The sequence below is a fragment of the Vicugna pacos genome, chromosome 16 (assembly GCF_048564905.1).
Source record: "Vicugna pacos chromosome 16, VicPac4, whole genome shotgun sequence".
NCBI classification, from domain to species: Eukaryota; Metazoa; Chordata; class Mammalia; order Artiodactyla; family Camelidae; genus Vicugna; species Vicugna pacos.
Genome location: NC_133002.1, coordinates 15,964,491 through 15,990,827, shown reverse-complemented (window position 1 = coordinate 15,990,827; position 26,337 = coordinate 15,964,491). Strand labels below are relative to the sequence as shown.

Sequence of the window (26,337 nt, the reverse complement as noted above, 5' to 3'; positions counted from 1 at the left end):
AAAGCTGTGCTATTAAGAATGCGGATAGACAGAAGAAAGGAAACAATAGAGCTCAGAGCGGAAGTAAGTGAAAAGATCAATGCAATTAAGAGCTGGTTCTTTGAAAAGGTAAACAAAATCAGCAAACCTTTAACTAGACTAACCGAGACCAAAAAAAAAAAAAAAAAAAAAAAAAAAGAGAGAGGGCGCAAATAAACGAAGCAGAAGTGAAAGAGAAGACGTTACAGCTGACAGCCCAGAAATCATGAGACTGCTATGAACAACTAGATGCCAACCAGTTGGACAACCTAGAAGAAATGGACAAATTCCTAGAAACATGCACACTTCTAAGACTGAATGATGAAGAAATAGAAAATCTGAATAGACTGATTACTAGTAAAGAGATTGAAACAGTAGTCGAAAGTCTCCAAACAAACCAAAGCCCAGGACAGAGAGCTTCACCGTCAAGTTCTACGAGACAGTCATAGAAAATTTAATACCTTTCCTTCTCAAACTCTTCCAAAAAGTTGAAGAAGAGGGAAACCTTCCAAACACATTTTATAAATCTAGTGTTATCCTGATACCAGAACCAGACAAGAACATCAACCCCCCTCCAGGAAGAAAATTACAAGCCAACATCCTTGATGAACATAGATGCCAAAATCCTCAACAAAATATGAGCAGACAGAAAGAACCCATATGATCCAGCTATTCCACTCCTGGGTGTTGATCTGAAGACCATGTGAACAATAATTTGAAAAGCTATATGCACCTCTATGTTCAGTGCAGCTGTATTTGTAATTAATATCCAAGATATGGAAACCACCGATGTGTCTATTGATGGATGAATGAATTAAGAAGATGTGAGACCATACATACACACACACACACACACACACACACACGTGCACACAGTGGAATACTATTCAGCCATAAAAAGAACAAAGTCCTGCCACTTACGACATGGATGGACCTTGAGGGTGTTATGCTCAGTGAACTAAGTCCTCAGATATTGCCCTCCTCAAATGCGCTTTAGGAAGTTCTTTCTGAGGTGTTCTGTTAGGAAAGGGGGAATGAGAAAATGTATTGGGGGAAGGGGGTGAGGAGGGATAAATTGGAAGTTCAAGATCTGCTGATACTAATATATATGAAATAGGTAAACATGTCATACTGTATAGCACAGGAAACTATATTCAATATCGTGTAGTAACTTATGGTGAGGAAGAACATAAAAACAAATATATGTATATTCATGTATGACTGAAGGATTATGCTGCACACCAGAAACTGATACAATACTGTAAACTGATTATACTTCAATAAAAATATGTATACATATGCAAAAACATAAATAAAAAAGATAAACACACACACAAATACGGCCAACCTGTGGTCTTTGCCACACTCATCTCATTTAATGGGTTCTGGGAGGCCATTTGGATCGCAGAGTTACTGTTGCTTGAGAGGCCACGTACTTGCCTCGGGCAGGAAGGAGGGAGAGCCGTGGGTGTCCAGACTGGGCTTTTTTGGGGGGAGGGGCCGTGGTGGAGCTGCCTGTGACAGGGACTACAGGTAGGGGTTTGCAAACTGGTTTTGGTGCTTGAGTTCTGAGGCACACAAAACCTCCCCTCTGAGACACACAAGAACATGACAGATAACCCCCTCCCAAGGCAGAGCTCCCTGATCAAGCTGGATGGGTGGAGGCAGCTTCTGTCAGGAGGCCATGCTGACTCCAGGACTCTGGGGTGGTCAGTCAGAGCAGACGGACTGGACCTGCACATCCAGGCTGGGATGCAGAGGACTGGGAACGTGGGAGAGCCCGTACGTGGATGTACCCATCTTTCATGCAGTGACCTTTCTCCTGGCCAGACTTGACCCAGTGAATTCCCCAGACCCTCCCCCATCAGATGATCAACCCCTCCTCCCTTGGGAATCGTCGGTTCTAAGCTGGAGGTTCCAGTGATTTGCTGGTCTCTGGGCTGAGGCTGAAATGTGAGGATGGAAAGTATTTCCCCCTATTCGCAGCATCTAATGGGGTAAGGGTGTGGATGGCGTTGGGTGTCGTAGGAACAGCCCGGTCTGGGATCGCATGCAGATCATGGGCTGCTCTGAGCTGGATTTTCCTTCTCCGTGGCAGGCCGTAGTGGCTTCTGCCCTCCCCGCCCTGAGTTTGTTGGGGTGCTCTGGCTGCGAGTTCCAGGTTTGCTTTCTTGGTTCAAATTCCTAAGAAAGAGAACTTGATGGGAAGAAGCAGGAACATGAAGAAAGTCTGTGCAGTGAATACTGAAATGTTCAAACAACAAACGAAGACGTGCAGACAACTGTAAAAAAAAAAAGTGTGGAAGCCCAAGAATGAGGCTGGGAGAAACTAGAAATCACAGGGTGGCATGGGGTAGGCTGGGGGGTCTCGGAGATGTCAAGGCAAGGGGTGCTTTTAATAGTGAAACCTCGTTTAATGGAAGTATTCTGTCACGGTGGATTTGTCTGCATTATCTAGACTTTTTTTTAATTTTTTTTTTAATTTTTATTTTTTGGGGTTTTTTTTTGGGGGGGTAATTAGTTTTATTTACCTCAATGGAGGCACTGGGGATTGAACCCATGACCTCGTGCTTGCTAAGCATGCACTCTACCTCTGAGCTCTACCCTCCCCCCCGCATTATCTAGACTTTTATACAAAGGGAGGCAGTACAGTCTGCAGCCTTTTGTTTGTTTGTTTGATGTGATTATTTTAAGCGTCATCCCTGTTGCTGCAGAGGCCAGTAGCTCCCTCCTTTGTGGACTGACCAGTGTTCCATCCTGTGGACAGACCACATTTAGGTTGGTGGGCCCTTGGGCTGCTCTCGATCTTCGGCTGTTAGAAACACAGCTGCCAGACTGTTGATGTGCATGTTCACCGCCGCTCTCCCTGCGCGTGAGCAGGACTCGCCTGTCTTCCCTCTGGTGGATCCAGTGTTGCCTAGAAAGGACCCGCCCACGGGGAATCTCAGGCATCTGCTGCATGAATGAACAGCTCTATCTGGGGTGCGAAGGACACTTAGAGTCCTGCCAGGAGCTGGTATTCATTCACCACTGTTTGGGCAAATAGTAAAGTAACAAAAGAAACATATTCTTCCTTAAAAAAAAAAAAGAAAGCTGTTGTGAACATTTAGGTGTACGTTTTTGTGTAGACATGTGTCGTCATTGCTCCGGGGTAAACACTTAGACCCGGGGGGGCTGGGTCATATGGTGAGTGTATGCTTAACTTTTAAAAAATTGTTCAGTCAGTGTAGCAAATAATGGAAAACATTCAGGTTGATAAATGCTTTTAAGCATTTGCTGGTTTTATTTAAGATGAGGTATCACTGTTTCACTTTTTATTACCTTTTTGCCATGTATTCACGAGATACCTTCCGTGATTCTGGTCTGGCTTTCATTATGAGCGAAATTTAGCGTCTTCCCAGGGGACTGGCCTCTTGCTGCTTTTCCTCTGAAATGCCGGTGCGTCTCTGTTTGCCCTTTGCCTTCTGAGGTCGTGTGTCTTTTTCTGCTGCTGTTGACTTCAGTGCTCAGTTTGCTGGTTACTGTTGACGTACACATTTGCATATGACATGCAGATTTTTTTTTGCCAGTTTGTTATGATGTTTTGTTGGTGTTCTTTTTTCACATAAGCTTTTTAAAAAATATGTTATTCTTTTTAAAGCTTTTTTGGGGGGGTAATTACATTTTTATTTACTTACTTGTTTCAATGGAGGGACTGGGGATTGAACCCAGGACCTCGTGCATGCTGAGCATGAGCTCTACCACTGAGCTACACCCTCCCACCTCGCATAGGTGTTTTAAATTTCACAAGCAGGACTGTGAAGGGCCAGAGACAGAGATCAAGAGTCCAGATACTTTCCATTGGCACTGGGGGACCCCTGGGGTGAGAGGAGGGTTCTGGATGTTATGGGAGGGGAGCGAAACCCATCTGGACTTGTTCAGAAAAGGTCTATGGAAAGAGCAGGGCTGCCAGTGAAGGGAAGGAGCCCTGGGTTCGAATCCCCTGCTGGCACCACTTGGCCACTGTTCCCTCAGGGCTGGTGCTTGGACAGGGAGAAAATAAAGGATCTGGTCCAGATAAGTGCTCGCGTCTCTTCTGGTTTCAACAGGGTTTGCAGCTGTACTGTATCACCATCACCTTAAAACATGCTGCTGGGTTTCCTCAGCCAGACAGAATCAGAGCATCCACCCTGAAGTTCAGGGAGGGTTGCCCCATCTTCAACTTTCTCTACAGCCAGTCCCTCCGCCTGCGCCCCTTTACTGGTGTTGGGTCAAACGATGCAGCTGTGGGGAAGGGACAGGAAATTGCACAAAACCCCTCAGATGGTCCTTGGTGTCTGGGGCGGGTTGGGTGGCAGAAGGGCAGGACCTCTTCCGCTTTGGAGGCTGATGGGTTTGGCCACGATCCCGGCTGTGTGCCTCACCAGCTGCATGCCCTTGGGTGGCTCCTGACACTCCGTGGGCCTCTATTTCCTCTTCCGAAGCATTTCCACATCTGCCTTTCTCCTGGATGATGGTGAGGGTCAACGAACAAGTATGTGCCTTTCCACCCATGTGAGATTACCATATAATAAAAACCCAATGACTGTAAGCGCACTGCGCTTACTCAGCGCCTGGCATCTGACCGGTGCTTACTAAATCCTCCTTGGTGAAAGGAATCCACGGTTGTGGGGGAAGGTCACAGACCCGCTCGCTACCCGTGAGGGTTTTCACGGTGCGATGTGTGCAGGCTGACCCAGCACTATTGGTTTGTAGCCTTAAAACATGCAAACCTTTTCATCCAGCAACTCCTGTTTTAGAAACGTTTTTCCCCTCAGAAAATAACCAAAGAATATATAAGGATATTTGGTGCCACATTGTAGTAGTGAAGAAAGACCGGCAACATCCTGAACACACAATGACGGGAGGACTGGTCAAACAACGCCTGGTGCCGGGGGTTCGTGGGGATCCTGCAGCCGCTGTCGGAGGCGGGTAGGCTTGGTTTACAGAACAGGCCTTGGTGCCCGCGATGAAAGCTTGGCTCTGATGCCTGCTGGCTCTGTGGACTTTGGAAAGTTTATTTAAGCTCTCAAAACATTATTTTTCCCCTGTGAGAGCGATTTTCGTGATGCCAACCTCACAGGGTCAGGAAAATCTGACAGGTGCTTAGGACAGCGGCTGGCAGGTCACCGGGGTCCCTGAACAGCAGGCATGATCGATTCGTACAAAAAGACGGACCAAGTCAAGTGAAATAACGATCATTTGTAAGCTGCAAAACCACACGATCACACGCGATCACACGCGATCACACGCGATCACTTTTGTGTGTGGGTGTGGAAAATAAAGACATCTCTACACGTGCAGAACAGTCTGGGAGGGTCCAGGCCAACGTGCCGACAGCGTTTATCTCAGAGGGGCCCCTGCGGGTGGTTTTTTGATTCACCTTTTTGTACATTCGGATTGTCTGCTTTTGACTAGTGCTGTGGTCATCTCTGCAGTAAAGGCACATGCACGGTATTTAGTCTCTTGATGAAAACGAATCTGAGAAGGACTATCTGTATGCATGTGGATGACTGAAACGTGATGCTGTGCACCAGAAATGCACCCAACATCGTAAACGGACTACACGTCCGTTAAAAATGCACTGAAAGTGCATTCAGATTATAAATATGGCGTCATTTCTGGGGTATTCGCGAAAGGATTTGGCGCTGTTTGGTGGTTTTCCTGATGGGCTTTTACTTCAGTCTGAGCAAAGTTCATCTGGTAAGAGGCAGCTTCATCCCTTTTGGAAGAACTGACCTAATTTTCCCATCAAGGGGCGTTGGACGCTAACTGCTCCGGGAGGGCTGGGAACGCAGCCCCAGTCACCGTGTGCGCTGCTCGCGGGCAGGTCAGTAACGGCGGCAATAATATCCAGCATTTTCTCTGCCAATCATCACAAGCCTGTACTACGATACTATTATTACCTTTATTGGGCGGGTTTGGGAACAGAGGCGTGAAGAGAGGTTTAAAAATGCTCACAGCCTCATGGCTGCTAAGGCTATAAGCAGGAACTGTTACATTCATTTTTTTGGGTGTTGTGTGTGTGTGTGTTGGGGGAGGTAATTAGGTTTATGTATTCATTTTCTTTTAATGGAGATACTGGGGCTTGAACCCGGGACCTCATGTACGCTAAGCATGCGCTTTACCACTGAGCTACACCCTCCCCCTCCACAACCGTCACATTCAAATGTGCTGCCTCCCAGCTAGAAGGTTCTGACAACAACGCATTTGACGACCCCCACGGACAGTTATTAGGCACCAGCTTTGTTAGTCGATGGATCTGGTACAAGTTTCTTCGTCGATAACATGGCAATATTACTGGAGCTTGTGAGGAATCCATGGGCTGGTGCATGAAAAGCCCTTTATCACAGAAGCCAGATGAAGTCACAGTTTACGTACCGTGTGTGCTGACGCTGCTTCGCACTAAGTGTACGCGGAATCCTCCCCAGCAGGGGGCCACGGGACCACCCCTCACCCCCCCCAAACCACAGCTGATACGGCAGATTCACTTATCTGCATTTCCTAGATGCTCTGATGATGTCATTTCAAACAATAAAAATGCACGCTCTGGTTGAACATGGCTGCTCTTTCCCGTTCCTGGGCTGAATCAAGCTTCCACCGTCATCCTGGGGCTGGTCTTTCAAGCTGTCTTGCCCTCTGTTTTTCCCTGGGACCACTCAGCTGTTAATACACACGGTGCTCACGATAACTTTCATTATTTTGATGCTTTCGATAATCCTGTTTTCTAGATGAAGGTGCACTTAAAATGGAGGTAATGTATTTTTACTGCTTATATTTGAAATTACTATTAACGGTGTCACTTGTAGTCCTTCTTACTTCGTCTCCTCTTGCTCCACTGCAGTCTTGTCACATTTCATAGCTGCACTTCTTTTTCTCCTGATGAGATGCAGCATTACGTGAATTTGCAACATTTCAGTTCGCAAGTTCGACCTTGGAAAGTTTATTTATTCTCTAAGGAAACGGGATGGTGGTTCAGATGAGCTGTCACTTAATGGGCAGTCCTTTGGCTACACAGCCCAGACCGTAAAGATGTGTGTTATCTAAGATTTATCTGGAGATTAAACAGCTGCGTGGGACGCAGTGAATCACGCCTCTGACTCTGGGCCCCGTGGGTGTTGCTGCACGCTGTGTCAACATCAGCCTCATTCTGATCTCCTATTCTTCAAGCAAGCAGAATATTAACGATCATAAAAAGAATATTGTGTGTCAAAGTCCTGGGGAAATAAGTTATGATGAAAGAGAGAAGGTAGTGTTCTCAAAAGTGCCTAGAATCTCATGGGTGTGTGGCTGTCATCCGAACGAACGCTGCAGCGTTTCATTCCATCGTTCTCTGTTACCGTTAACAGTGTGGGGCTGCTTCCACGCTTTCAGGTCCCCGTTTGGGGCTTCACCCCTTTCTCTCCTCCCTCAGGGAAGCAGGGATGGTGGCAGGGGGAGGGTGAGAAAGCCAACAGGAACTGGATCCTGACCATTATTAAGCACTTATGACACGTTAGACGCTGTTCTGAGAATTTTGTCTACTCTTAACTCTGTTAGTCCTCAAACCCACCCTGTGAAGGAGGTACTTTTGTGAGCCCGATGTCACAGATGGCAGAGCTGAGATACACAGGAGAATTTGCCCATGTGGTGTGTGGTGGTGGCAGGTCTGCACCCACAGGGTCAGATTCAGAAACCTGGCTGTGAACCTGTATTGTATTCTGCCTCCTTGTTTGCAACCTGAGTTTTTAAACCACAGCAGGTCCCTGTTGTTTGTGGATTCTGTGTTGGTGAATCTGTCTACTCGTGAAAATGTATTTGTAACCCCCTACCCCGGCCCCGATGCAGCACTCGCCCTGTCCTGGGCTTTCTCACCTGCACAGGGGGGCAAAAAAAAAATCCTCCAGAACCCCCAAACAAAAACAGAAACACGAGGAGTCTGAGGTAAGAACAAAGCCACTTCTGCCTCCCTGTTCCGAGGCTTTGTCCGTCAACAGGTGTCCTTCACACAGTGCACTCATTTAGTGCCTGGCTTGTTGTGTTTTTGTGCTTTCTGCTCGTGATTTTGCTGTTTAAAATGGCTTTGAAGGAGAATGCTGAGATGCTGGCTAGTGACACTGCGCCCGCGAGGGCCGTGATGGGTCTCACGCAGGAAACGCACGTGTTGGGTCCGCTTCGCGGGCCCGCGTTGCGGCGCTGCTGGCCGTGCGCTGAGTGAAGCAGCAGTGCGTGTGAAGTAAAGTGTCTTCCAACAGGAACACACATAAAATGCGGTTATGTGTTGATTGCTTGGTGAAACTATCGTGACCAAAGGCTCACGGTGGCCCAGCCCTGAGTTTCCTCCAGGGGCGACGGCTCAGGGCGCGCTGAGCCCTTGGCGAGCCTGTGGAGCGTGCCCGCCGGGAGCAGCGAGGGCCCGCTGTCCGTGTGCTCCCGCGCTGGGACTCGGGGCGGCCGCGTCACAGTGCAGCCGCCCCCGCAGGACGGGAAGGCAGCTCCCCCGTTAGGACCCGCTTGGAGCCCCCGCCCTCGCAGGGCCGTGGGTCGGGTCAGGCTCTCGCCAACCCCCGGGACACGGTGACCGGCGAGGGGCAGCTGTTATGCAGAGGACAGGGAGGGCATTCTGAATCATTTGAGGTGGGTCTGAATGGACCCATGAGATGGTTTTCAGTGGAGGCATTAAACCCACACCCTAATCCCACCCTCCCACCGATAAAAAGTTCAAACTTCATGAGAATTAAGTTATATGCCAAAGTCTAATGGAAATGAGTCATCAGAGGTGAAACACTTGAGAAAAAAGTCCTGTACGAGGCAAGAAGGTGACTTTATCACCTACTAAGGGCCCAAATCTGTGTTGTTGTCCTTTATTCTTATTCTGCAAAGGGTTTGCACCTACTGCTCCCTGTCTGACAGCTCAGAGTTGGTTCCATTCAGCTGAGATCACCATGCACCTTTCAGAAGAGTGGACTTGCTCATTTTTATGGCGTTTGGCTGGAGTCTGGCCTCGAGGCAAACCATGGTTAATTTTCACAAAGAAATCAAGCTGCAGAATTGAATGTTTCTAGAATGATAAGAAAACGTAGATGTGGATTCACTTCCTCTCGTTATTTGCCCAGATAAAGAAATTGAGGCCCCCCGTGAGTGGGCGAGGCAGCCCCAGGCCTTGACGCCATGCCTTCCTCTCAGGTCTGAGCACACCCCCTCCCTGGAGTTGATGGAACGAATCCTGCCTTCTTGGAGAAACGGAAGGCTAGGGTGTCCCAGCCAGGGCGGACACCGGGACGCCAGGCTGTGCCCTGTCCACCTTCTCCACTTGCCCAGTGGCGGCCAGCCCTTAAGGCATCTGCACTTAGCGAACGTCCAGGTTACCAACAGGTGCGTCTCCCAGTCAGCCCCCTCTGAATGTATGTGATTAGCTCAACATGAGACTGAAAATATGCTCGTCAGTGCGAATCCCTCCAAGCTGGGAAAATCACAGAGCACACCCTGCTCGCCCGGGCCGTCCCTGCCTCTGTGGGCCTTGGTGCAGCTGAAACAGGCCCGCTTCCTGCTTGCTCGGCGCCGGGTGCCGTTCTGAGCGCCCCATGCTCTCCAGCACTCAGTGCTCGGGAGCAGTTAGAGGCACCGTCGTCACGACCGCTGTGAAGCTGGGGAGAGCAGGGCGCAGAGCTGTGCTCGTTTGACAGCTTACGATCCACGAGGCCGGGTTCCGGCGCAGGCCGTCTTACCGGGTGGCGGATCTGATCTCCAGGTAGGGCAGGTGGATCGAGATGCAAATTCCAGCTCCGTCAGTTGACCTCCGTCCAACCAGCTAACCTCTCGGACCATCACTGCCCCCAGGTCCGAAGTGGGAATAATTGTACCTCCCTCGTGAGCAAGTTTTACTGTGTGTGTCTGTAATTGGAGGTGGCATGGTTTTAAGATTATTTAGGACCACTGTGAATCCAATGGCCAAATACATATTTCCATGGGTCACGAGGGAGCTGGGTGTGGGCACGAGGTGAGTGAAGGTGGTACCTGCCAGCCCTACAAACACACTTGCCTGGCTTTCTAGAGAGCTCTAGAGTTTTCAGAGCAACAAACCCTCAGCCATGAAATGAGCTCTTTTGAAAGCAGCGACTTCTCTTGAAGAGGTATTTGCTCTCCTCCTCCTTGGATAGACCACGGCCCACGAATTCCTGAAATAGTTTCACTGTGAAAGCCAAGATCCGGGACATCTACGGTTGACTCTCTGGACTCTGTCTGTGTTCACTCCCACTGGCTGGAATTTTTTATGGGAGTTTGGACAAAGGCGATTTTGTGGCGACTCCCTCTGCCCCCTGCCCAGAGCTGGCTCTGCTGGAATGTGCTAATTGCTGCCAAACAAAAGGATGCCTGTGTCCCTCTCTGCCCCATGGCTGGGCGTTGATTCTTCATGGTGTTGGGATCAAAACTGCCAGTGTTTCCTTTAGACGGTCTGCTCTCAGGGCAGCACACAGCCTTGGTCTCCTGCGCTCCCGGGAAGCGCTGGCGAGGCTGTGGGATGCGGGAAATGACAGGTTCCCTTTACCTAACAGCCCTCGGGGGAAGCATCTTCCACCAGCCACAAGGGTCCCTTTTGTCCATCTGGGCACGTGTCGCTGGGACTCAGTGTGGGGAACCACCTAGCACTTTTCAAAAGTATGAAATCCAAACCAGAAGTGGAAAAAGCAAAGGAACCACGAAACAAAATATTTAATAGAGGGGCAAAAAGGTAAATGGAAGTCTCAGGATGTTAGTTGGGCAGAGTGACGCTCACAGGGGCCCCCCGAACCCCGTGTTGACTCGGGCTGGGAGGTGCTCCGCCCAGGTTGGTGCCAGAGCACCTGCGTTCTGTTTCAGAGTCTCCTTCCAACAGAATGACTTTGGCAACTCGCCCAAACGCCCTGGGCTTCACTTTGGTTTCCTTGTTTGTAAAGAGATGAGATTGAACAGTGTGATTTTAAAGTTTCCTCAGATTTCTGATACTCTTTTGCTTTGCGGAACAAGAGGGAGAGGCCAGGGATGAACTTTTCCCGGAAAAAAACGTTCAAGCATAGAGACTTTTCACTTCCTGTGGAATAAAACATTGATACCAGAGTGAGGCAGAAATGAAAGTAAAGTCATTTGACATCCTTTCTAGTTTTAAAAGTCTGTTCCTCCCTCATTTGGCAGAGTAACCATTGAAGGTGAATTTAGGGTGGTCAGTATAAGCGTGATGATTGTGGAATAGACTGTCAAGTAAAAAGGCACCAATTTCCACTTCCGTGAGGGCTTGCGCTGGCCTGAGCCCTTTCTGGTGGACCTAGCTGAGATTAGGGCATCTCTACCAAACCTATTATTCATTCAATACTCTCTAATATTTAAATCTTAAAGCACATTCTTAAATCTTGTGGTTATTTTTAGCCAAACAATCTACTGAGCTAAGCAACATAAACTTACTATTAAACCCTCAAAGCAAAATTTTCTCGGAAATGCACCTCTCCATGAGATAGATGATTACTGTAATTTGTGCATGTAGCACTGCAAAACCAAACGTAGTTTCAGCATCAGTCCTGTGCCAGTGACTCATTTTTCCAGCTGTTGGTGTGGAGAAGCCTTGTTTGTACAGATCAGAGAGGACCGGATGGAGTAACCCTCGATCAGTGCTGCCCCATTCAAAGTGAAGCTCCTTCTGAGTTACATGTCAAAAATAACAAGATCATCTACCACCCAAAATTATTTGATGAAGGGACAACTGTTTAGGTCTTCCTTCAGTGTTGTGGGAAACCAGCTGGAAATCAGCTGGGTTGGCAAAAGAATGCATGACCTAATTATCAGAGTGAGACACTTTCTGAACCCACTACCAGGTCTTGGAATAGTCCCACTGTTTGGCACCCTAAGATGTTTTACACCCAAAGGCAACACACTATGGAAAGTGAAAAGAGTGTTTGTGGAAGGGATGGGGAGCCAAGAGGTTCCCAGACCCTGCTGCCCTCCAGGCAGATACGTTGTGGAAATGAATTCACGCTGAGGTTGGAGACTGGACATTGATGCTGAAACCGCTGGCGGGCCCGCATGCCCCTTGGTCGTGGCCCAGTAGTCCTCTGGTCTCCACTGGGCTGATGGAGGGAGCTGAGTGCACCCTGGGTGATGCCCCAGACCCAGCTGAGACCCTTGCCTGCCCTTCCCGCTGCGCTGCTACCTGACGACAGTCCTCAGAGCTGTGTCGTCGACTTCCTGCGCCTCCACCCCTCGCACTCTCTTCCTGGCTCCTGTGGGCACTGCAGAGAGAGACCTCGCTACCAGGTGCGCTAGAATTCCAGAGCGTGTGGTGGGAGTCAGGCCGCCCGTTTCCGCACGTGAACTCTAGGGATGTGGAACCAGGGGAAGAAAAATTAGCCACAGGACTCCCAGTCCACCCTGATCTAAGTTAGTCCTGGGCCGGTCTGCCTGCAGCTGAGAGGAGAGAGAAGAACACTTCTGTTTTGCTTTCAGTCTAGTTACTTAAATATAGTTGTCACCTTTCAAGAAGCCCGTGGTCATTCTCTGTAAGGATGATGAGCTCATCCAAGGCTGCGGCTGGATTTCAGCCACGTGTGATTAAGTCCCGTCCTGCTGTGGTTCTGCGGCAAGACAATGCGATGCTTCCCTCCCACCCGGAGGAACCAGCCGCCGGGGGCTGTGTGGGCTCCCAGCCCCCACCAGGCGCCCCTCCCTGGGTCCACAGGAGCGACGGCAAGCCGAGCGGGCGGGGAGGGAGGGGTTGGCTCACCTGTGTTCGCATCGAACCTGCCTGACAAGCTGCAGAGGCGGTATTGGTACCCCAGCATTACTGAGCAGGAAGCTGAGCCTCCGTGAGGCTGGAGTGACTTGTTCATTGTCTTGGACCAGTAGGTCCAGGTCTGTCTCATGGCTGAGCCCATGCTCTTTCCAACACGCCACGGGCTCACTTGAGACAGAAGGACAGCTCTCATCACTCTTCTCCTGGCTGGAACATGCAGCTCCAGGGCAGGGGCAGGGACCCCGATGGAGGCGCGGGACATGGCGGCAGTAGTTGACCGTGGTCTGCAGAAGTGCCTAGTGGATGCGAGGCCAGGGCAGCGCCACTCACCCACTCCACATCGCGGCACACAGAGAAAAGGAAAGCGTGCATGCGGCAGTTTGGACTACACACAGGATGTTGGCTGAGGCCGGAGGCAACGGGCTCAGCCTCTACCGGCTGCTGAAGGCGGCTCGCTGGGACCCACACTGTCATGGATGCTGGGTGCTTGTCAAACACAGTCCTTTTTTGGGTTCACAGCGACGACACACTTCGTGGGCTTGGAGCCCTCGTGACTTCACATGGCGGGGTCGCAGAATGTGAACCGACCCAGGCAGTTCTGAGCGACACCTCTTGTCCCCGGGGCTGGGAGGTGGCCCAAGATGGCCCGCGGATCAGAGCACTGCTCACTGGCTTCTCTCCTTTGCTTTCAGTTGGACGACAATCCAAAAGTTGTGTCGAATGAGATAAGAAGAAGTAACACAGTGCAGAGTGGGTGACTCTCACTTTGGATTAAAATAAATAATTTCCAGGGAAGTAGAGAGCATACAGATGTGTGTATGTACATGCACACACACACTTCTGTACAGATGTGTGTGCACATAGACAAGTGTGTGTGTGTGTGTGTGTATACATGGAGAGAGGGGAGCAGAGAGAGGATGGACAGATGTGTATATTCTCAGCAGACACGTGTTAGCAGGATCCAGGGATTTAGGTAAATGAGGAAGACGTGAAAATATCTTGAGACATGATGAAATTTGCTTTTGTTTAATTTAAAAAAATTTAACCTTGAAGGCTCTTCTTTAGGGAAGCCTCGAGGCGGTGATGGACGGATGGATCGTTCATAGCTAGCGTCTCATCTGGCAGAGGGAGCGCAGAGCTCCCTAGGCGGGCCGCGTTCCGAGACGGTAAGCCCATCCCTGCTCATCTGGGCCAGAAGCTCTGTTTGCAGAACAGGACGAGGGAAGAAGCTCCAGTGAAACGAGAACACTCACACCAGGCCCCCGGGTGCAGGGGGACATCAAAGGGTGTTGGAGGCGGGTCTCCCAAGCCACTTGGGTGACGTTGGGCAAGCTCATCAAACTCGTTGGCCTCAGTTTCCTCATCTGATAAAGGGGCTGAATTGGGGCGCTATTCAGATCCTTCTAGACTTCACTTTCTGTGATTCCCCTAACTTCAGTTCAGCTACCTGAAACCTCTTTCCAGACAGCGTGTACTTCACAGGACAGGTGAGAGAGATGTGAAGATTCCTCCTGGATACTTCAACATTTTTTTAAACTTAATTTAAATGAGGAATATAAGTAACTATTTAAAAAAATCTCACTTACAAGCAAAGAATTGGCCATTCCAATGCAGATTGTGTCAGTACACAGACGTCCATCTCAAACAGGGGTAGGTGCCTTCTTTGACTTTAAAATTCCCCAGATTTTAAAATAAAGATTAAAGTAAGGACCAGCTAAACAAAACGTAAGATCTCTTGTCTGTCATGGGTCCAATCCAAGTCAAATCCTCCTTTGTAATAAAGTTTGCCTGGATTTCCGGGCCCCACCCTAGACTTACTAAATCCAGTCCTCTTGGGGTGAGATCCTGAAATCTGCATTTTTAAAGCGCTCTGGGAAACTCTGATGTGTCCTGTTCTTCACTTGGGAGTGTTCTAGCAGAGCAACAATGTCCCTGTGTTGTGACTCTGGTGAGTTAATCATTGGCCTGAGCGGAGCCCTAAGGATTTTTACGAGCATTCCAGAGAAGCGTGGGGTGGGCGCGGAGGGGATGATGCTGATTCCAGACGAGCCCAGATTCTGTCTGTCTGCTGGAGCCTGGAAAATTCTGGGCTTCCATCTCCAGTATGGACAGTGGTGGTTTGGTTCGTCACCTCCCCACCCTCTACCTGACCTGTGACCCCAAGGATCACTCAACCTCCGATTCTGAACCAAGATGCCTGTCCTAAGCCACCGCCTCTTTTTGGACCCCGGTAGCCGGGCGGGGTCAGACGTCCCTTTTGGATCTAGTCAGCAGGCAGACCTGGGGCAAGCCTGGAGAGCGTGCCACAGTTTTCATTGGTCACTAGCACGAACGTGCTTTCTGGAGCAAAAGGCATCCAAGGACTGAAAAGCACCTCCAAGCCGAAGCGCGCAACACCCGGCTTACAGCCTCTCTCGGTCTTTCTGCCCGCTCTCTCTCTTCCCCGAGTTGCACTTACCCCCGCCTGGTAAGCTGAGGAAGGAAAATCTGAATACTAACTTGACTTCACGTTGCTACTGCTTGAATCATTACGGCCTCCTTGATAGTTTCCCTGAAGAATTTCCCTTTTCCTGGAGAATCTGACAAGTGGCCGGAAAAGTGAGTCCACCAAGGGGGTGGTTTCTAGCCTGTGTTTCAGGCGCTGAGAAGCAGAAACATCTGATCACCCAGAGTAATGAGGCTTCTAGGAAGGAGATGTGTAGAAATAAGAAATCTGATGGAAATGGGAGAACGTTTGGAAACTGGACAGTCACAGAGGAGGCACGAGGGTGCCAGCGGCAGGGTGTCTGGTTGCTCCCTGCCAGGCTGAGCCTATGATTCCTGACTCAAGGTTTGCAATTGCAAATGTGATGACTTGGCTACTCTCTGTGTGACTCAAGATCAAACTTCCTAAGAGGGTGAATCTGCTTAGACAGCTGTGGGACGGTCACCTCAGTCTACGGGCCAGACTAGAGTGGGGCCACCTGGGAGCCCACCTGAGGTCCAGTCAGCTGTGGCCAGGAGCACTGGAGTGGGTGAGGACCACGTGATATGAAACACGGCCATCGTCTTATGTGGGGTTTCTCTGAGGATTAGTGTGAAAGTGACTTATCAGAAAATCTCCCCTTGGGAAAGCTGGTAGAGAGATGAGGCCGTAGGATCTCAAAAAGAAGCCAGGAGAAGCAGGAATGTGGTGCCCAGCCAAGCGCCTAGGAGATGTGGTCAGCTGAAGCTGACATCAATCACACCAAGGCCAACACCAAGCAGACGGACGTTAACACTCCAGCTGTTTCCACTTTATAAACAAGAGAAAATCTATTTTCTGGATAAAGATGATGTGGTATATGTATACAATGGAATATTACTCAGCCATAAAAATGAATGAAATAATGCTGTTTGCAGTAACATGGATGGACCTAGAGGTGATCATACTAAGTGAAGTAAGTCAGGCAGAGAAAGACCATATGATGTCACTTATATGTGAAGTCTGCCAAAAAAAATGAATTTTATTTATAAACCAGAAATAGACTCACGGACATAGAAAACAAACTGTGGTTACCAGAGGGGAAAGGTGGGGAGAGGGATAGATTAGGAGTTTAGGATTAATAGATACACATTACTATGTATAAAATAGATAAACAAGGACCTGCTGTACAGCACAGGGAACTATATTCAATCTCTTGTAATGAGCCACAATGGAAAAGAAACTGAAAAAAATATATGTATATATAACTTAGTCACTTTGCTGTACACTTGAAACTAACATTGTAAATTGACAACACGTCAGTAAAAAATAAGAATAAAGAATAAATTAAATGACTGAGAATTAATGGCTGTCACCAAAAAAAAAAGAAAAAAAAAAGAAAACCCAAAAAACCAAACCACATACACACAAGACAAAAGAGAGAGACTATTTTCAACCTTATCAACAAAAATAAATTAACTTCCTTATTCAATCACTGAAAAATACCATTTCAAATACCTTGTGTGAGTATAGCCCGTCTCTGCCCAACTCCGTGTTCATTTCCACAAGCTCTCGTCAGTCTGAAGAGCCAGGTGATTTTCCATAGAACTTGAAAACTAACCTTTCAGGAGTCCCTGGCTGACAAAAGCCCCTGCTTTTCCTTCTTCAGGACTCCTGAGAGACTGAGTTCCTTTCTGACCGTTCTCACCACCCCGGCGCCTGCACCACAGGGGTCTTGCCCAAGTCCCACCAGATGATAACCTCTTTAAGGATGAGAACAGGGGCCCAGTGCCAGGGTTGTGAACATTTAACGGCTGGATCTCTGGGGAAAATGTATGCATATACACATACATAAGTTTATTATACGTTTTAAGGATATAAAGGATACATAGCACACAATTTATAAATGATAATGGAATGTGCAATACTCTGCCTTGTAAATTCCACACAGCCATTTGATTCTCACAGAATGCTTTGACTGATTTTTGTGATGTTCTTTCATCTCTGGCCAACCTCTTGTTGCAATGGATGCACAAGAGGAGATACAACTTGTATGTTGGTCGACGTTTTCATTTGTGTTCGTGAGTAACATGTGTTGAAATTTCCTTTAAGGACATGAGCAGCTTCTTTGCTGAATCACATATTTGTTTTCAAATGCCGAAAGAATGTAGCTTCAGTATTTTTGCTTGTCACACGTAATGGCTGTAGACCCAAGACATTTTTAAAGTTTAATCTGCTGTATAGTATTTTCTCTGACTTTCTTGAGTCTAGACAGTCAACAAAAAAATCAAGCCTTGATCTGGAGCGTTTGGTGATTTCCATGGTTTAAATACTCCCTCATGGCCAATTTCAGGTTACCAATGTGATTCGTTACACTTAAAAATGGGAAGGGGGTACTGTCATTATGTGTTTCCACCATAAAGACACAACAGATGAAAATAAACTGAAGAGGTTGAAAAAGAGTAAAACATTGTAAAAGAATGAGAAAGTGATGTTCTGAGATTTATTGCCATTGTTTCATTATAATTTATTTAATTATAGATTTATATAATTTAGTTTTTAATAATGACTTTGATAATTGGCTTGCAAAATTCCTGCACATTTAATGATGGGCTCTTCTGAGCCAGTATAAACTGGTTCTGACAAACCACTACCAGTTACCTGTCTAATTCATTGCCTTGAATGCCAAGGGATAGAAAAATGTTCAGTGACTGTATGAGTGATCTCAGTCCAGTGAATTGGAGACATTGCCTCTCTGACTCTCTTTGATACATTCTATCTCCTAGACAAAACCTCAACCACCTCCCAGTGGTAGCTGAGTTCAGAAGCTAATTTTTCTTAACTAATAAAGGCTTATCTGGATGAAATGTGGTGTATTGCTGATAAAAACCAGCTGACTCAGACCTGTTAGTCTCTCTCTCTGCTTGTAACAGACACATTTTAGAAACAGTACAATCTTTGCAGAATCATAGGGAGACGATGGCTGCAGCTCTTTTAAGTAGCTTTGATGTAGTCCTGTGTTTTCATGCAGAGCGGGAAGTATAATCTATACCAACACTTAACCATTGTATGACTCTTAACTTTAAACCCCAAACTCCCCCTTCTCCTCTGCGCCCACTAAGTGTCCTGTTTGTGTCTTTGTCTCTTCGTTTAGAGGCTCTTTTTTTTTAAGTTTTCATTTTATTGAGTTATAGTCAGTTTACAATGTTGTGTCACTTTCCAGCATAGAGCACAATTTTTCAGTCATACATGAGCTTACATACATTCACTGTCACATTTTTTTCACTGTGAGCTACCACAGGATCTTGTGTATATTTCCCTGTGCTGTACCGTATAATCTTGTTTATGTATTCTGCGTATGTCTGTCAGTATCTACACATTTTGAACTCCCTGTCTGTCCCTTCCCACCCCCCGCCCCACTGGCAACCACAAGTCTGTATTCTATGTCTGGAGTCCGTTTTCTGTTTTGTGTTTATGTGCGTTTGTCTTTTTCTTTTCTAGAGGGTCAGTCTCTTCGCATGAGTCATCTTTACTGTTGATGATGGTTACTTAATGACGTTGGACTGTCAATAAATACCAGGACCTTCTACACAGAGCTTTAAGATTAGATTTCAGAGTTGTCCCTGATCATGTAAGAAAAGACTTTAGGTCACGGAGATCAATGCATCGTTTAGCCATCTTAGCTGTTGGGGCATGTGTTGATTAATATTCCCTAACACACATCACCTGGAGACTCCAACACGGATTGCTTTTCCCTTCAGTTATATTTCTTTCAGGGAGAAGGAGAAGCCGTCCAGTTGCCCGTCCCTGTAGCAGTGTCATTCCCCTTAGATGGGCTAAGTACTCTTAGCTCTTCCAGAACAACTCACAGTTGAGCATCTGGATTTCAATCTACTTTCTAGGAAGGATTTCAATAGAGCATCTGATGGCTTCTCTTTCTTTCAGGCCAGTGAAACATCCATGTCCCCATTCTATGGGGATTTGGGGGTTTGCATATTATCACATGTCCAGTAAGTACCTGGGAGAGCTGCTGATCTCTCTTTCTCCAAGTGCTCATTCATTCAGTCAACAAACATGCACTAGGAGTACACCATAGGCCAGGCTGGATGTCTGGTGCTGAGGATAAAAGGAGAATGGACAGGAAGGAGCAGAGCCATTTGCTGTAGGGGACAGACCCTGGGCTTTGGGGCAGACAGATCTGGGTTGGATTCCAACTCTATCACGTCTTGGCTAACGTGATCTTTGTCAAGTTACTTAGCCTGTTAATCCCTGTAAAAAGGGACTCATAATACCAGCCTTGTGGGATTGTGGTGAGGGTCATAAATGATGTGGACGAGGCTGGCACAGAGCAAGTGGTTCCTGTCACTCCCAGGGACATAATCTCATGGGGGATGCAAGATGTGAAACACATGGTAGTGAGATAATGATCCCAATGGAAACACAAAAAAAGAGAGCCCGGTGGGAGGCCATCATTTTCCTTTTGCAAACAAAAACGTGACCTTCGGCACATCATTGAGCCTCTGGACTCACAGCTCCTCGCTTGCTAAATGAGGGAGCTAGAACATGATCTGTAAACGTGACAAGGTCTGTGGACCTTGACTCTCTGGAAATACTCCCAACAAGGTGTGCCCTGCAATTTCATGCTATGAAAAAGTCATTCAAGTCAGAAAGCTGATGGTGAACCCCACCCTATAAAAAACCCTAGTAACGTAAGCAAAACAGAACATTGACAACTGATATTACCTGACTGTTGTTGTCAATGATAAAATTCTCAATGAATGCATCACACGCTCAATAAGGTTTCCCAATAAATCCTCCACGATGCACTTTTCTGTAACCATTAGTGTTACAGTTTGTGCATTAAGTCCATTTGGGTCCCATACCCAGTGATAGATAGACGCTGTTGTTTCCAAAAGTCCTGATTCTCAGCACAACAGTCAAGGGAAAGAATGTCACTGACTGCAAGTTGGAATAAAATGTCCCAGATTGGTTTCTGGGTAATTTCCAAGCACAATGATAAAGAATGTATTTCAAGAACTTAGGTTATTGTAAAATTTAGACTGCAAATGTTCTTTATCACCTCTCCCACCTTTGACAATGCAAGTATTTCCAATTTCCCTGTAGGACTTGCCATAACAATGGAATTATGGAATTGAAATAATTTAGAAAGAACAGGCAGATTAGACACGGTTGGCTACAGAGGCAATATTTTCTATTTCCTTTTTCTAAATGTCACAGGACAAGGTCGGCAGTGCCTGGGTGGCATCTGGGAGCCTAGACTCGGCGTGTCCAGTTTTGTGACCATGCTAATGCTTAGCTTTTCGTCATTGGATGTTGGTCTGTGAATGTGCAGAGTATAATTGCAGAATATTTTACCCTGACTGGAAACTTTGGAGTTTGTTTACGTTCCTGCCACACCGTTTCTTTTCAGTCTTTGTTGTGATCGAGTGCAACATGTAGTTTATGTTTTTAGATGTGATTTACAAAAGTCTGGTGAGTGTAGTGGTGTGGTGTGTAGTGTCTCAGAGTGTGTAAATGATTGGGGAGAAAATGTGTTTTTTTGTTTTTGTTTTTCCCTAAGATCAGGGGGTTGCTGGAAGCCGTTGGCCAGAAATCCTTGCCGGTACTGCCAGAGCACTGCTGTGAAACACCTTGAAATGACTGTCTGTGGTTGTTAGTATTTTTTTTCCTTTGTGATTACTTGTGTGGTTTGGCATCAGACGTTGTTACCTCTTTATATTGTTTGAGGACTGAAGTAAAACAGTATAGTGCCAAAAAATATCCTGCATTTGTCTCCACCGTCAGAGGTGCCACGTTGCTTCATGTAACCCTAGTGGTGGCATTGCAGCTTTTGGACTTAAGGCTCAGTCAGCCTGAGGTAGCGCCTAATAAACCCGGAAAACACACAACCAGCCTTCTGAACTGGCAAAGTGGAGGCCCCAGCCTGTAATCACTTCACTGAGGTCTGTTAGGAACTGGCCAGACCCCCTCATCCTGGCAGCAAGAGCCTCAGCATCACCCTTTGGTGGAGTGTTACCCAGGGGTTCCCAGACACACCGAGAATGATTAACTGGGGGCTTCATTCTCTTAGCGCTGGTCAGAGCTCCCAGAGTTCTGCTGCTCTTTGCACACAGAGGCTGCTGGCTCGTGGGAAGAGTGCCTTGAAGTCTGACAGATCCGACTTTCGTGACTGGCTCTGCCGCTTATTGTTTGGGTGACCTTGCCGAAGTCAGCGAGCTTCTCCCAGCTTCAGTTCCCCATGTAAATCGTAAGCTCTCAGCGCACGGTTGTGAAGCGGCTGCTTGGGAGAACAGTGATGTGTGTGAGACACGTGGCCCGGCACCCCGTCGAAACAGTAAAGGCTACTGTTTACGGAAGCCCCGGATCATTTCCAGAGGGCGAGGAAGGGTGGGAAGATCACTAGATAATCCCAGCATGGAAGAAGCTCCGCTGGGCAGCGGACGGTGGAGATGCGGGGGCTGGTCAGCATCCCGCGCCCCAGGATGGGCCACCGAGCTCTGCGCAGCTGGGAGAGCTCGGAATCAGGCGCCGCAGGGGACCCACCACCCCTCGCCCCTCCGCCTCCGGGTCTCCCGGGAGCTGCGGTTACTAAGTGCGAGAGCGTCCATGGCAACCGCCGCCCGCCCGCCCGCCCTCAGGGTCCCTCCGCTCCCGCGGCCCGCTTCCCCTCCCACCGGCCAATCGGCTGCCGGCGAGCCAGCAGGGGCGGCCGTTGAGTGGTCCGCTGGCGCTGACGTCACAGGGGCAAGGCGGGGCCGGTCGGGCCGGGCCGCCGCGGGTTGTAGGTGGTGGGGCTGCGACCCTTCCCGCCCGCCGCCCCCTTCCCCGCCCCTCGCCCGGCACCGCTGACAGGTGAGTGGTCCCGTGGGCTCTGGCCGGCCGCTGGGACGACCCCTCCAACGTCTGGCCTCAGAATTTGGGGTGACGTCGTGGAAACTCTGGAATTCCCACCCCCTCCCCCGCCTCCATCTCCTCTACTCCCACCCCTCCAAATAAAAACCGTACAGGCCCACGGGCACGCTTGCGCTGGCCCCCTGCCTTCCTGATGCACGCTCCTGATGCTCTTCGGGGATTGAGAAGTTGTTTCCAAGTGCGGAACCAGAAAAGGGGCGTCCGAACCCCCGACCCGCTGCTAAATCGTGTAACATCTTACACCTGTCAGCAGCGCCGCGCTTTTCAGCGTGGTGCTTGTGTGCCCCCACCCTGTTCCCTGTTCTCCCAGCTTTTTTAGCCCGGTCTTCCAAACGCAGCCACGGGGCGGGCTGTACAGCCCTGTGAAGCTCTCACTCGTATTTCAACAGCTTACACCAAGTCCCTGTATTTTCTTCCTGGAAGCTGATGATGGTGGATGCTTATAGATAAACAATTTAGAAACAGATAAAATGACTTGTTTGGTTATTGTGAAAAGAGCAAATAGTTTGACTAATAGGCAAAGTGTTTTGAGGTATATGATAAAATATTCTACTTTTTTCTTTTTAAAAGAAAATACGTCACAAAATGAGAAAAGCGTTCAAGCAAGCATGGACCCACGCCTTGTTTTTAAAAAACAAACAACTGTTACGGACCCTAAAGAGCCTCCTCTCAATCCCTCTGGAATCACATGCCCTTTTCTCCTTCCCCACCTGCCAGAATTTAGTGTTTACTTATATTCTGCATATTTTTACAATTTTACTCTTTGGGTACTTACCCAAAACCCAATATATAGTGTCCTTTACAAAGTATATATGATGGTACCATTCTATACTCACTCTAGGTCATTTCTTTAAACTGTTGTGTGATAATTCTCACATGAATTTACCACAAATTACGCATGCATACTCCTGTCGATGGGCTTTTAGGCTTTCCCCTTTTTTAAATTTTAATTTAATTTTAATTTTTTATTTATGTAAATGTTTTTTATTGAGTTATAGTCATTTTACAATGTTGTGTCAAATTCCAGTGTAGAGCACAATTTTTCAGTTATACATGAACATACATATATTCATTGTCACATTTTTTTTTTGCTGTGAGCCACCACAAGCTCCTGTATATATTTCCTTGTGCTACACAGTACAATCTTGTTTATCTATTCTACATTTTGAAATCCCAGTCCCTTCCCACCCCCGGCCCCCTGGCAACCACAAGTTTGTATTCTATGTCTATGAGTCTGTTTCTGTTTTGTATTTTTGTTTTTTGTTTTTCTTTTTTAGATTCCACATATGAGTGATCTCATATGGTATTTTTCTTTCTCTTTCTGGCTTACTTCACTTAGAATGGCATTCTCCAGTAACATCCATGTTGCTGCAAATGGCGTTATGTTGTCAGTTTTTATGGCTGAATAGTATTCCATTGTATAAATATAACATCTTCTTTATCCAGTCATCTGTTGATGGGCATTTAGGCTGTTTCCATGTCTTGGCTATTGTAAACAGTGCTGCTGTGAACACTGGGCTGCAGGTGTCTTTTTGAATAGGCTTTTCCCTTTTAAAAATTATTAGAAACACATTCTTGTACATTCTAACATTCTCTTGCACGTATTCACTTGAACTTCTCTGGGTTTATATCAGAGAGTTGCACAGTTGAGTCATAGGGAACGTGCTTTTCAACTTAACAGACGCTGCACATACCTCTCCAACGTGCAGTAATTTATACTTCCACCATCAATGCAGAGTTCCTTCTCAAACTATTTTTAAGAGGAAAGACATTATTCAACTTTCTCTGCATCCTTATTTAATGTATGCATCCAGAGAAATTACTGAAACGTTGAGATCTGATGTAACTCCTTCTAATTCTGGCACTTATTAATGTATTGGGGGCAGTGTTTTATTTCTGCTCCTGTTTGAATCTGTGTGGAATTAAATATATACGACCAAAGGAACGGGGTTGTGTGCGATCCTTTCAAGTCTGTGCTGGCCACTGAGCCGAGGCAAGGTGCGAAACAGGTCATGGAAACTTTCTGTACTGGTCATGCCTTCTGTGGAATCTGATCTACAGGTTTTTATACCATAAAATATTTATGATGGTGAAGTCTTGCCTAAATGTGCTAATAAAATATGCTCCTCCAACTTGAGGCCACCTTTTGGGTTTTAAATGGAGCTTTCCAGGACTTACAATCTCGGTGTGATTAATTATATTTTTAGCATGTTAATATTTATAGAAGACTATTATAGCATTTTTTCCAGTATGTAAATAACCATTGACCCCACATTCAGTGAATACAGTCAAATACTGTCTTTGACTTTGTAGCAGGTCTCATTTCTTAAAATGCTTTTTGGTCATGACTAAAAGTATAATCAGAAACAATTGCATGACTTAGGGCATGAATTTTTCCACAGCTATTTTCAGTCATTTTCCCAAAGAATTTGTTTAGTTTACTTGCAAATTATGAGATATTTACAGCATCAGTTGATGATCTTAGTATGTGCTGCACGTGGCCTCTTAGGAAGAGACTGAGTTTGAATTTAGAGAATAATTTAAATACTGTAAAAGTCACCCCACCCAAGTAAGCAATAGGCTTTTAAAACCTGGTATTATTTCTTCCCTGAAAGTTTGGTAGGATTATCAGCGATCCCATCTGGGCCTGAAGTTTTCTTTGAAGAAAGATTTTAAACTATTGATTCCATTTCCTTAACTCCTTATATGGATATTCAGGTTGTCTGTTTCTTCTGTGGTTAATTTTGGTGGTTTGTATCTTGAAAGAATTTTGTCCATTTCCTCTCCGATGTCCGAGTCCCTGTCACAGGGTGGTCAGCAGTATTGCTTTATTAAATTTCTAATGTTTGCAGGGTCTTTAATAATATTCTCTCTTTGATTTCTGATAATAGTTACTTTTCTCTCTTTTGTTAAAAAATCCTAATCAGCCTAGCAAGATTTTTTTAAATCAATTTTATTGTTAAGCTTTCATTGCTTTTTTAAAAATTTGTTCATTTTCTATTTCATTGACTTTTTTATTATTTCTTCCTTCTACTTTGGGTTTACTTTGCTTTTTTTGTCGTAGCCATTAAGTGGAAAGTGTAGAGCATTGATTTTAGCTCATTCTTATTTCCTAATATAAGCATTTAAACCTATAAACCTCACTCTAAATACCCTTAGCTGCATTTCACAGTTTTGGTATGTTGTGTACTCTCATCCAATTCAAAATATTTTCTGATTTCCTGTGCGATTTCTTCATTGACCTGTAGGATACTTCAAAGTGTATCGTTTAATTTCCTTCTCTTTGAGGACTTTTCCAGATACGTTTCTATTATTGATTCCTAACTTAATTCTGATAAGGTCAGAGAGCACACCCGGCAGAGATTTAATTTCTGTGGATAAGATCCATTGATATTTACTATACTAGAAATTAAAATTGAAACATTAAATAACCAGAGCATTTAAAGAACAACCAGAACAACCTGTTATATAGTAACATAAATAACACTTTTCATTTAAAAAACTATGTTTTCTGAAACAAATTTAGTGAGAAGAATGGCATTGTTTTATATTCTTGGTGAAGTTTTAAAATTTCTCCTGGAGCTGGGTTCTCATGTCTGCTTCTGCATTCAGTCTGTTGTGGTATCGCATACCATGTCACCTCTGGAAGATGCTGTTGTAAATTTGTGACAAAACAAGAGTGAAAAAGGCAGATTGCGTCTGGGGGTTTACTACAGAAATAATTTTGACCTTGTCACCCCCAGAGAAGGTCTGAGGCAGCCTATGGTTTCCTGGGTTGCGTTTTGAGAACTGCTGCTCTCAGGTTTACAGCAAGCATTTTTAACTGATTGCACTGTGAGTTTACATAACGTTACTCCATTGGAGTCAGAAGACCTTCACAATAATACTTCTCCGTTTGTGCTCTCCCATCATTTGTGCTATTATAACCACATAATTTACTTGTATTTTTATTATAAACTCCACAATACATTTTTATTATTTTTACCTTAAGCCACCATCTTTTAAAGAAATTGAAGAGTCAGAAAAGAATTTTTTTCTGTCAGCACACATCCTGACCATTTCTGACACTTCATTTCTTTGTGGAGATCCAAGTTTCCATCCGGTATAGTTTCCTTTTGCCTGAAGGATTTCCTTCAACAACTCTTCTAGCTGCTGGTGAAGCAGCTTGGCTTTGGCTCTTATTAAA

The 26,337-nt window shown here is 46.4% G+C and overlaps 1 protein-coding gene across 2 annotated transcripts in view; it reads left to right on the top strand.

Moving 5' to 3' along the window:
* Positions 1–21,409: 21,409 nt before the first annotated feature.
* The window catches only part of TEKT3 (tektin 3), a 30,576-nt gene continuing 25,648 nt past the window's right edge, over positions 21,410–26,337 (top strand). The window contains exon 1 of one of the 2 annotated variants that reach the window (XM_072938413.1): positions 21,410–21,486. The gene's annotated coding sequence lies outside the window, so the exon portion shown is untranslated. Of the gene's footprint in view, positions 21,487–21,981; positions 22,092–26,337 lie in introns of those variants that run through there. The other variant, XM_072938412.1, reaches the window with a different exon arrangement.